The sequence below is a fragment of the Spermophilus citellus genome (assembly GCF_964194105.1).
Source record: "Spermophilus citellus genome assembly, chromosome: 2".
Lineage (NCBI taxonomy): Eukaryota > Metazoa > Chordata > Mammalia > Rodentia > Sciuridae > Spermophilus > Spermophilus citellus.
Window position 1 is genome coordinate 227,501,714 of NC_138183.1, and position 11,757 is coordinate 227,513,470.

An 11,757-nucleotide genomic window follows, 5' to 3' on the forward strand; every position below is an offset into this window, starting at 1 on the left:
AGGCCGTGCTAAAGTAAGACAACTGAATGAGAGCCAGCACAACTCCACGAGAGAAAGTTCCATCTTGTGTTCATCCTGCAGATGGGGAAACCAAGACACAGGAAACACAGTCACTGCACTAGTAAGTGAGGAAAGGATGCTCCGTGAACAACCTGGGGCCAAACACACTCAGTTACCTTCCATGCCACACGGCTTCTGCCTGAAAATACTGGTCCTTTGAATAGGGATATTTTTCTTTCAGTTCCCGAGGAGCAATGGTGTCAGCATGCACAAGCTATTGAATGAGTTTTGAAATGGCCAAAAGATATCAAGGCTTTAAAACAGGTTTTGCTTAAAAAATCAAATGGCGAATGTTTTCTCTGATATAAGGTGACTGACTCATAGTGGGGTAGGGAGAGGGAGCAGGGGAGGAATAGATAAACTGTAGATAGGGCAGAGGGGTGGGAGGGGAAGGGAGGGGGCAGGGGGTTAGCAATGATGGTGAATGTGGTGGACATCATTATCCAAAGTACATGGATGAAGCCATGAATTGGTGTGAACATACTTTATCTACAGAGATATGAAAAATTGTGTTCTCTAGGTGTAATAAGAACTGTGATGCATTCCACCGTCATGTATTTAAAAAGTAAACGCAATTAAAAAAATAAATAAACCCACCAAGCACATTACCCCCCCCAAATAAATAAATAATTAGATAGATAATTAGAATTTTAAGGAAGTAAAAAAATAAATAAATAAAACAGGTTTTGCCTTCACTTGTAGATTCTAGGTAAATCACAGATCAAGTGTCTGTCTGGTGTTTGAGGTTAAGGTCAATACTGTGCCAAACTTTGGCTCTGGATTTTCATTTGAAATTATCCTTTTCACTAAATGTTCTTATTTAAAACAAAATAGTGTGGGACTGTCACACAAAGAAATTGATTTATTGACTGCCTTTTATTGTCTTTGAAAAGAATTTAATATTAAAAACGTATAAGTAACAGTCTACTCCATTCCCATAAAACGATGAATAAGCAGTCACACATCTATTCTTTGGAAATTACTTTGTTCCCAGAAATTTTATTCTGGAAGAGTTTTCTGTTCCAAAAAGCGTCCTCTAAGCTTATGAACATATTGTGTAAATGGGCAACACTTTAGATAGTATCAGTGAGGCTGAATGAACTGAGATTCCCTCTCTGCCTCCGGAGTTTAGGGAAATGTGATTCAGTCAGGATATTCTTTCTTTATTGTCAGATAACAGTTAAATTACCTCAGAGGCAAGATGGGAGTGAATATTCTTTTAGTATACAATACTCCCAAGATACTAATTCTGCTAGGAGAGATGTCAAAACGAGTAGGAGAAAATGGTATTTGTTGTGTAGGTCAGAACAGGGGGTTTCTGACAGAAATTAATCCTGGAGGTGTTGAGCGATGCTTATTTTTAGGTAGTCCAGGGGAAACCCAGCTGCAACCCAGGGTGGCAATATCTCCAGATGTTTCTTTTTCCATTCCCTCCAGTTCCCAGATGTAAGTGCTCACTCCTGGGGAACCCAAGGGCACGGAGACAATATGCACTGTTGCTCCTGTGTGAGAACAGATGGTCCATCTGGGTTTTCTATTAAAGTCCACAGATTGAATACACTCACTTTTGTATTTTCGTCCCTAAGAAATGCTTAGATCATGGTACTGAATCCAAAGAGGGCAGAGCCACTAAAAACAAAGAGGAAATGAAGGGACTCTAGCAGAATAAGAGGCGAACAGATTTTGGAGGAGAGAAAGAACATAGCTGAGGAGTCTCTTCTTTTGCTGGTGTAGGAAGCAGTAACCTAAGATGTGGGCGGAAAGGGCACCTTGAGATGGGGTTGCTTATCCAAGAACAGCCCTGGAGATGTTTATGAACTGGAGTCCCTAAGAGGGCAGAGATGGGAGTCAGGAACTCAGGGGGGTCCTCCTGCCCAGGACTTTGAATCTTGAGCAAATGGGACATGCAGGCGACAGAAGCAAAGTCACAGCAAGGGCAACACACAGCTGTGTCTGGTAGGCAGATCCCCTCTCTGCCTCTGTGGTGGCCACAACCAGACTCCAAGTTTCCAAGAAAAAAGAAAAAAAAAGGGGGAATCCCTCTCTCCCCAATCTCCAACTTACTCATTGGAAATTATGACTGAGGACTTCTTAATACATTGGGGCTCAGTTTTATTGCCTGTCCAATGGAGTCAGTGACGGTACCCATGCTATTGACTTACAAGGATTCAAAGACTTATATATATCAGAAGATGGGGCTTGGCACACGATCAATAAATTTTGATCAAGAGCATCTTCTGTCTGTTTTACTGGACAGAGAAGACTTTCTGTCTCTTTAGGGGTTAGCTGCCTATCCTACATGAGCAGAAATAAAGGTGCAACATCAGTGTTTGGTCATTTTTAAATCAACCGATTCATTGCTTTAGCTTCCCATAATATCAGTGTTTAAAATAATCTCTTTTCATTGAAATTAATACAGAAAAGAATTTTTTTTTGAGAGATCCCAATACTGTGTCGCCTCAATCTTAGGAAAGCAACTTCAGTATCACATTAGAAGCTGACTGTATCTATCCTGCCTTCCCCTCCATCCTGCCTTAGAAGGGAGTCTTGGGTGACTGAGCTCCCCATTCTCTGGGAACAGTTAAACACATATCATTTTCATAGGCATCATTTGCTACTGGCACGGAAGAAGCATTTTATTTTGTTTTCAAATGAGGCTACACCAGGGAGGAAACATCTAAGCTGAAAAGTCCCCACAGAAGATAAATTTGCCAGGCAATTGTTTGCACTTCACACAACTGCAGCCTCCCGGTGGCCTGGAACACAAGGTTTATTGCTCATTGGTGCTGAATGCTCATCACAGGTCCCAGGCTGGCTCTGTCATCTTAGTTGCTCAGAGACACTGACTAATGGCACAGTTTCCATCTCCAATGTTTCTATTACCTTCTAGAGGGAAAAGGAGATTCTATAAGTGCAAAAACACAGAATTGGAAGACCCAACTGCTTCTCAATCTCAAACAGCCTGAGATAAGATAGATGCTTCGTGCAATAAAACCACTTTAGCTTCATGGGCAAAGGCAATTCCAGGGCCTGATCATCCTCTCTATTGCTGAATCCTCTGCATGGATTCATGTGGCATCCAGTTTATTCTTTCATTTAAAAAATAGCTTAGGAAAAACAAATGCAAGGATGTGGTTCTCCGCCATAAGCCTGGGCTCAAAGTTCCCACAGTAATGAGACAGGGGCGTGCTTCTGAAGTGCTGAGGCGATGGCTGTTGGAATATGAGGCTGCTGGCATTAGACTATCACTAGCAGAGATTTTTAAGAGATGTAATGTCAAGGAAACCACAGACTTTACCTATGAAATTCTTAAGTGTTTAGATTTTCACCCCCCAACCCAATTCCAGGGATCAAACCCAGGACATTGAGTATGTTAGGCAAGAATTTGATCACAAAGCTATACCCTCAGTCCTGTTCAAAACTTAAAAGAAACCCTAAACTCTAACTTTTGGTGAGCAGAAAATAGAGGGTGTTGCTAAAGGAGCAACAGCAATGGGGTACGGTGGAAAAAGACTTTCTAGAAAGTGGAATGAAGGGCTCTGGGGTGGGTGGTGGGGAATGGACTGGAGAAGCCCTCTCAAGGAGCCAGATCAGGATCTAATCAAGAAAATGTCCTTATCTATAGTGCAGGGGCCCTCTAATGTCTGCCCATCAGGATTTCTGAAAAGGGATGGCTCAGCCCAAGAGTTTAAGTCCAAACTGGGTAAAGAGAACTCCCCCCTTACTTGGTGACTTGTAAGTCTTCCAGTGGTCCATTTCCAGATGGGAGTGTCTGCAGGGCCTGACCTATCTCTGTTCCAAATGGCAGTGTGTAAGCTTAGGATGGAGCGGACGGGAAGAGCTGCAGAACATCTGTATGATTCCGCTGTCATTGGGATCTACATCTGGACAATGCCTAGGAACTTCCGCACAGCACACTGACATCCCGGACTCTGAACCTAATGCCATGACTGGATTAGACTTTTGTGTATCTCCCTTCGGAAAGAGCTGAGTGCATTTTGCATGTGGGGAACAAAGTGTATCAAATACAAGGTGACCAGAGAAGTTAAACAGGGTTATGTATGTATGCTGTTACCAATGTTTCTGGATCTCCCCTCCCCTTCCTGTTCTGAAAATATGGTGGGATGGCATTTCATTCTTTCTTGGAGCCAGATGGGAGTACGTGGCTAGTTTGGGCCCATAGGTTATGAGATGGGGTGACATTTAAACTCCATGTGAGGATCTCCCTAGAGCTCTTTTCCCTACTGGTGTGGCAACAAAAGCCTGCTTAAGATAGTGACTGGTCAAAAAAGCAACACTAGAGACAATACCTGACTTCAAATTATACTACAGAGCTATAGTAACAAAAACTGCATGGTGCTGGCCTAAAAACAGACACACAGACCAATAATACAGAGTAGAAGACACAGAGACAAACACACAGAGAGATAATCACCTGGTTCTCGACAAAGGTGCCAAAAACATACATTGGAGAAAGTATCCTTTTTAACAAATGGAGCTGGAAAAACTGTTTATCTACATGTAGACAATGAGACTAGACCCTTATTTCTCACCCTGCACGAAAATCAACTCAAAACAAATCAAAGACCTAGGAATTAGATAAGAAATTATGTAACTCCTAGAAGAAAACATAGGGTCAATACTCCAATACACAGGCACAGGAAACAACTCTCTCAATAGGATCCGCAAAGCTCAGGAAATTATGTCAAGAGTTAATAAATGGAATGACATCAAATTTAAAAGCTTCTGCACAGCAAAGGAAACAATTAAGAATGTGAAGAGAGAATCTCCAGAATGGGAAAAAAAAAAAACTTTGCTAACTACTCTTCTGACAGAGGATTAATATCTAGAATATATAAAAACTAAAAAAAAAAACTTTAACCCAATTAATAGGTGGCAACTGAAATAAACAGATGCTTTTCAAAAGAAGAAATATAGATAGTCAACAAATATATGAAAAAATGTTCACCATCATTAGCAATTAGGGAAATGCAAATCAAAACTACCCTGAGATTTCATCTCACACCAGTCAGAATGGCAGTCATCAGGAATACAAACAAATAAATGCGAGAGAGGATGTGGAGAAAAACGAACACTTCTCCACTCTTGGTAGGATTGTAAATTAGTACAACCACGATGGAAATCAGTATGGAGGTTCTTCAAAAGATGGGCATGGAACCACCATATGATCCAGCCATACCACTCCTCAGGATTTATCCTAAAGAATGAAACTCATCCTACTATAGTGGTACATGCACGCCCATGTTTATAGTAGCATAGTTCACAATAGACAAACTACAGAACCAGTCCAGGTGCCCATCAATGGATGAATGGCTAAAGAAAATGTGGTATATATGCACAGTGGAGTTTTATTCAATCATAAAGAAAAATGATATATCATTTGTAGAAAAAAATGGATGAAACTCAAGAACATCAGGTTAAGCAAAATAAGCCCAACTCTTCTGAGGTCAAGGGTCATATATTTTCTCTCATATGTGGAAGCTAGAGAGGAAAAAGGAAAAGAAAAGTGAGGGGGATATCTCATGAAATTTGAAGGGAGAGCAATAGAGTCAAGGGACGGAGGGAGGGAGGAGGAGAGGGAAAAGGGAAATACTGAGGAATGATATTGGCCCAATTATGTTATATGTTCTATGAATAGTTAACAACAAATCCCACCATTATATACAATTATTATGCACCAATCAAAACATGGAAGAACAAAACACAAAAATGCAAATGGCTAAATAAGTTAGTTCAAATTATTTTTCTTTGCTAATAAAAAATAAGAGGCATTAAAAGAAAAGAGAGTGGATAGTTTGTCACATAAGGTCTCTGAACAACGACAGTGAGCGGAACCATCTACAGACCTGCAGTGGAACCATGGTGTGAGCCGATAATAAACTTATCTTGTCTCGGTCACTGAGATTTCTGTATCATTCACCAACAGCATGACTCAGCCCATCCCGATACCATGAAAGATGGCAGATGTAAGACAAATGTCAATCACTCCTCTTTCCTTCTTCCTTTGCAATCAATGATAATCAATTTTGATTCTTTCCTGGACATCCTGGAGAGTGTCTGAGAATCCTCCTCACTCTCAGTAGATGAGAGTTGACATTCAAGATTGACACTCATTGGCCCATTGACTTTCAGAGGTTTAGGAAAGAGAATGATTTGCTCGAATTAGTGAGGGCAACTATTACAGGTGCACCTAGAGACTCCAGGTATCCTTTGAGACAACCTCTTTACCAACCCTGGGTTTCATGATTCCAGAAGGCAAATGGTGATATATAACCCTATGGCATGACCAGCAAGACCAGTCCTCCTTGAGTATCCTGAAGTCATGTATAACTGGACTTCAGGATTAGACACCAAAGGGGGGTTGCACTCAGCACAGAGGTCCATACACTATAAGGAATGGGTAGCATTGGCACTGTATTCACCAGGTTGTTCAGGGAAACGGAACAAATCTAGGGAAGCAGTGAATCTAGAAAGACCGCTGGGCCAGCTTCTTTCTAGGTGTGCGCATTTCCCCCTGTGAGTATCAATTTCCTTATCTATAAAATAGGGAAAGTGATAGCATCTACCTTACAGAGTTGTGGTCATAACCAAATGACGGAGGTACACAAGAGTGAGCCTGCCATGTGGAAGGCACGTAGGGGATAAAGCTCCAGGAGATGCCATTGGTGCTCTGCCCGGGTCCCCTTTCCAGGCTGGAGCACTCCTCCCTTAACTGCTGTGTTGACAGTTAATCACTAACAGCTGCTCCCTCCCATTTGTAGCCCGTGTCTGACTGATATGGTTGCTCCGAGAAAAGCTTTGTTTCCTTGAGAGGAGAAATTCACAGACTTCTTCCAAACCTAATTGCATGTTCAATGTTCTCCATTCCATGCACGGATTCCCCATACCCTCGCAAGTCTTCCTAAAAAATACACTCTCAAAAAAATTATTTGAACTGGAATCCTGCCTCAGACTATGCTTCTAGGAATCCCAACTTAAGATAATTAAAAACTATGTTATTATTACTATGGTGATCAATTCATACTTTACCATTAATAACAAGAAGCAGACCCCGAAGTTGCTAAAAACCATTGGCATAGCTGTGGATGAACTCCCCCAGTCAAAAAGCTCTCAAAAGTTTCCTGTCAATCTCTGCCTGGAACTATTGGGGAGAAAGCAAACCTAATGTGTGGGTGACACACATTATGATGGGTAAGGCAGCTGCTGGGAATAGACCCAGCCAGGGGAGTTCTGGATGGTTCTGCTAGGTTGGGCACATTCCACAGAAATGGCCTTTCTCATGACATTGGTCTCTACGAGTGCATGCAACTCTGGGAACTAAGGACTCCCCAAGGGACTTTTCCAGTGAGGAAAAGACTTGCTTCATTTCTGAATGTCCTGCTTCCTGTTGGTAGGGCCAGCTCAAGCTCCCATCTCAGTGAGAGAGCACTTTGGCCAGGCTGAGACTGACCCTGAAGGAATTCTGTGCTTCTTGTTGCCAAGCGTCAGAGCAAGAGAAGGCATCAAATAACACCACTTCATAATGACCAGGGAGCTTCCCTGGAATAGAGGATGGGTATCCCTTGCTCAGTCAGAAGAGACAAGGATCCGTCACTAAAGCCCAGATTTGGGAGAGGGCAGTTGAACTGTAGGTTACATGCTGATGTCCAGGTGATATGACTGGGAAAAAGGTCAACCCAGGAGAAAAGATACATGACTGCCTCCAGCTTAGTCACTAAGAAGCTGTGATTGACAGCAAGAATGATGAGGAGGAGGATGTTGATAGCTATCGTTGATTAAACCCTTACTCTGTGCCAAGTACTATGTTAACTGCTTTATCAAAGTTCTCTCATCAAGTCCATTATATTAAAGGCATAATGAGCACCATATCACAGAGGAGGAGAGTGAAGCCAAAAAAAATAATCCAATGGACCATAGCTAGGAAGGGGACCAGGAGGTAACCTTGGTTTGGCACTGAGTTACCTCTAGTTCATTTAAATTAGAGTATCCATTTCCTCATCTGCAAAAAGGCATGGGCTAAACTTGAAATAGTCTCCCTCTGAGATCCTCGATAGTCTCGCCTTCTGGAAGGATCCCTATCCTCACCAACATGAAAGTCTGGGACCAGGTGGAGAAGGAGGACTGTTCCAGCTGGACCTTTCACTCAGATGAAGGCAACTGGGAAGTTCCACACCTCCTCCCTCTGTGATCAGGGTGCCCTCCAGGCCTGGAAAATATCTGAGAGGTGACAGGAACCGTTGGAGAATTCCAACAGAGCCAGGTCATACAACAGAAAGAGGGTAGTACAGACAACGGCAGTTCTATATTTGCCTTTTTTTCCCTTAACTGGAAGAAACTAGATTTTCCCAGGCAATATTTGGAAAGTTAAAATCTAATTACCCTAAATAACAGACAAAGATTTTGAGGTTGTGCATGTTTCTTGTGACTCAGTAAAGAGGGCAGGGGGAACAATAGAATAATGTTTTACTCATCCACTTAATGGTATCCATGAAAATTGAAACTCAGTGCTTCAAAATGTTTGAAAGTAAAAACCATATTCCTATTGGGTGGATTTGTACTCTTTTTGGACAAGCTATGCAGACATAATCGGCACTCCTGAACTTGAACTTCGCTGTGTGTGGCTCGGTTTTTCTTACAACAACATGGAAACTAAATATGGTTCCTCAGTGCCTCGTTGGGAGCCATGATGAACTAAACTTAGAAAACTACCAGGAAGAAAAAACATTAAACTAGAAACATTTGTGTTCTTGCCAGGGACTCCATGGTCTCTAGCGTGAACCACGTCAAATATGGGCAACATCTCCACTCCCACCTTCCTGTCTGGGCTGACAAGTGGGAAGGAGAAAAGTGGCTGAAACTTCTCTCACCTGTGGCTCTTTGATATGCAGAACGCTGGCTTCCTGTTTATGACACTGTGCCTGGAAAGAAGGTACCCACAGGGTTCAGTGCCTTAGATGGGAGCCACAAGCACATCCTCTTCAGAGATGCTGCGGTTTATGGTCCTGTGGTCCTCCATCATGCGGTAATGAACAGAAGGTTTGTATCACCTTCAAATCTACATTTTCTTTTTCTTTTTTTTTTTCCTGAACTGGGTATTGAACTCAGGGCCACTTATCAACTGAGCCACATCTCCAGCCCTTTTTATTTGTTTTATTTTGAGACAGAGTCTTGCTTAGTTGCTTAAGGCCTTGCTTTTTACTGAAGCTGGCTTTGGACTCATGATCCTCCTGCCTCGGCCTCCAGCCACTGGGATTACAGGCATGAGCCTCCACCCCTGGCAATTCACATGTTAAAATCCTCACCCCCAAGTGGATGGTATTAGGAGGTGGGGCCTTTGAGAAGCTATTAGGCCATGAGCATGGGACCCCCATGGAGGAATAAGTGCTCTGGTAAAAGGAACCCCAGAGATCTTTCTTGCCCTTTTTCTGCAACCAAGAGGAGGGCTCTCACTAGAACCCGAACATGCCGCCTCCAGTCTCAGAGTTTGAGCCTCTAGAACTGTGAAAAATAAATATTTTAGTTTATAAAGTACCTAGTCTATGGTACTTTGTTATTGCAGCCAGAACTGATTGAGACAAGGGTGGAGCTGAAGGGGCTACAAGCAGTTCTTGGGTAGGTAGAAGGGTTTTCTGTGACTTCCTGTAACCTCTGTCAAATGACGGAAACGAACATCACAGCAAGCAGCCAGCTGCTTTTGGGGGAGCCTACTGGGCCTCACAGGCTGTTGCTCAAACAAGACACCAAGGACCAAGTGGGCCCTGCCCAGCTACCATCACACCTGGGCTCAAAGGCCTGACCGTGTGAGCCTCAGGAAAGAAGGCCTCCACTTTTAACCTTGAACTCTCCTCCTAGAAATGTCCCTTGCTTGCCTCAGTGCTCTCCTTGGAGAAGGGGACTCCATGAAACAGGTGGCATTTTATGGATTTCCAGGGGTGTCATGGGTGGTGCATAGTGGGGCCCAGTGAGGAGACTGTGGACACATAGGTAGGCAGTGTAGGAAATTTTCATTCACATACACGATATCATTATTTTTATTATTTCACCTAAGAATGCATGTAGGTTATACATATAGGAAACAGAAAACTAGAAATAAGACAAAGCTTATTGGCTAGAAAATGAATCAACAAAATGTGTCATATTTCACATATTATGATACAGGAGTGAAAATTAATCAGACACAGCTACTTGAAACAACACGGATGAATGGAGAAGTACAATATCCGATAGGAAAAAAAAAAAGGCATGTTTCAAAAAGACTACACACAGCCCAGTGTATTGGTGGATAGCTGTAATCCCAGAAACTCAGGAGGCCAAGGCAGGAGGATCTTAAGTTTAAGGTCAGCCTCAGCAACTTAGCAAGACCCTCTTTGTAAACTAAAGAGTAAAAAATAAGAAGGGCTGGGGGTGTAGCTCAGTTGCAGAGTGCCTGTATTCAACCCCCAATAGTGTAAAAAAAAAAGAAAAGAAAGAAAGAAAGAAAAAATAGAATTAAAAAATAAAAAACTTACATGCAGTAGTATGTAGAAAGACTGATATAAGCAAAGCTTGTTTAGGAATGCATATATGTGGATGAAACCATTCTTTAAAAAGCAAGGAAATCATATACCCAAATTAAGCAAAAGAATATAGTATGGGAGGGAGAAGCATCAGAGTTCCGGCCCTGGGCAATGGGTTTGTGAGATTATAGTCCATGTAGCATTATGACTTAGATCTGGGTTACATGTATTCTATTATGTTAATAGTAGAATAATAATGAGATATTATGTTAATAAGATCAACAAATAAATAAGTAAATATCTGTAGTCATGCCGATTTACCTGGGCAGGATAATTCAAATTTCAGTGTTCAAAAGGCCAGAAATTATCTAACCCAAAGCCCTAATTTTATATACTTCCAAAGAGAATTGGCCACTGCTCTGGTTTGAATCTGGAATGTTCCCCCAAGGGCCCTCGTGTTAAAACCTTGATCCTCAGCTTGGTGCTATTGGGTGGTAGTGGAATCTTTAAGAGGCCCGCTGGGAGGTTTTAGGTCACTGAGGACGTGCTCTGGAAGAGACTGTGGGTCTCTGGTCTCACCCTCTTTCTCCTTCACATCCTGACCATGAGGTGGGTGGCTATTTGCTCTGCCAGGCACTTCCTACCCTAGTAAGTTGTCTCACCACAGACCTAAAAAGCAACCAGGGTCAACAGACCATGGATAGGAAACCTCCCAAACTATGAGCCAACATAAACCTTTTCTCTTTATAAGTTTATTTATTGCAGGCATTTTCCCCCCAGTAATAGAAAGCTGATTAGCATAGCCACATGTGCAGAAGTCTTGAATGACTCAGTGGAGATGAGAACTCCTATGTGACATTACTCAGTCCACAACTGCTCTTTTCATACTCACCCTCCAAAAATATTTTTTCTCCTCCCTCTTCTTTCTCCTCTTCTTCCTCTTGACCTTCTCCTTCTTCCCCTTCCTCTTCTTCTTTGGGAACAAAGCCACACTTACCTGGCCTGCACAGCAGATGGATTTAATACCTCTGATCCAGGAGAGAAGGAGTCATGGTCCCAGCAAAATCAAGTTTCTTCCTGGATAAGTCATCTTTGCAAGGACTGGCTGATTTTGACCAAGATGCATCCATACTAAAGTGTTTAGAAGTGGACTTCATTTGTGGCTCTTTGCTTTCTTAAA